This window comes from Silene latifolia, chromosome 2 (genome assembly GCF_048544455.1).
Source record: "Silene latifolia isolate original U9 population chromosome 2, ASM4854445v1, whole genome shotgun sequence".
NCBI classification, from domain to species: domain Eukaryota; kingdom Viridiplantae; phylum Streptophyta; class Magnoliopsida; order Caryophyllales; family Caryophyllaceae; genus Silene; species Silene latifolia.
Genome location: NC_133527.1, coordinates 35,246,643 through 35,247,818, shown reverse-complemented (window position 1 = coordinate 35,247,818; position 1,176 = coordinate 35,246,643). Strand labels below are relative to the sequence as shown.

The window sequence follows — 1,176 nt, the reverse complement described above, 5'->3', positions numbered from 1 at the left end:
TATATGGAGGCTTTTGATAGGGCTGCTGCTTATGAGGGGGCACATAAGGCTCCTGCTGGTGCTGCTGTGGAGGTGGAGTTAGATTTAGGACATTCTGGCTACTCCACCTCAAGTTGGGATGGACATTCGGCTCATAGTAAGTGTTTGTCTGCCTATAATGTTGAAAGGCAGTACAAGACTCGAAGGGACTAGGACAATTTTCTGAAACATGTCCCTCAGCTCCACATCTTCTGCAGACGAAAGGACCGTCTGAAACAGCATTAACATGATACATCCCTCCTTTTGCAGCTCCTCCCAACTCATATTTATCAAACCTCGCCGTGAGAGCCTCTAATGTAGCTATAGAGGGGGATTCAGCACTCCTCCTCTGATTGCCTCTGGAATTCCCATATTCAGCCTTATGGGTGGCCAAATCATCAATGATCTTCTACCCCTTAGTCTCTCCCAAATTCTCCTGGAATCTGCCACTAGCTGCAGCATCGAAGTTAGCTCTCTGATCGTCGTATAGCCCATTATAGAACTGATTACATAAACTCCACTTCTCATACCCATGGTGCGGAATGGTTCGCACCAGTTTCTTTAAACGGACCCATGCTTCATGAAAGTTCTCATCAGGCCCCTGTTTAAAGCTCGTGATCTGAGCTCTAATGGCATTGGTCTTCGAGGCTGAAAAATACTTCTTGTAGAACGCCAAGGCCAACGAATTCCAGTCAGTGATCTCATTAGCAGCTCGATCCAGATCTCTATACCACTCCCTTGCAGCATCACGGAGGGAGAAAATAAACATGGTCTCCTTCACCTGGTCTGGGGTCACGCCGGTCGGTGGGGATATGAAACAGCAATAATCGATAAATATCTCCATATGATTAGCTGCATCCTCATTTGCAGCTCCCCCGAACTGGTTTCTCTCAACCAAGTTGATATAGGACGGCTTCGGCTCAAACTTTCTATCCGCCCCTGGTAGTGCGAATCCCTTGTAGATATTATCAGCTGTCGGCTCTGAGTGACTGGCAATGGTTGCTTCTTCAGCCATTTCTGGAGATGTGATAGTCTCAACTGATGAAGTAGAAACTGGAGATGAAGGTGGATCTTCCTCGAACAGCTCATTCTCATAGTAACTAGACAGAGTACTCAGCTCTTCCTGTGTTGGCAATACCCTAGATGATCGCCTCAACT

At 46.9% G+C, this 1,176-nt stretch overlaps 1 non-coding gene across 1 annotated transcript; it reads left to right on the top strand.

The window, feature by feature from the left end:
- Positions 1-545: 545 nt before the first annotated feature.
- Positions 546-653, top strand: LOC141645255 (small nucleolar RNA R71). The gene has a single exon (XR_012544838.1). It is a non-coding gene; the product is annotated as a small nucleolar RNA R71 (small nucleolar RNA).
- The last annotated feature ends 523 nt before the right edge of the window (positions 654-1,176 follow it).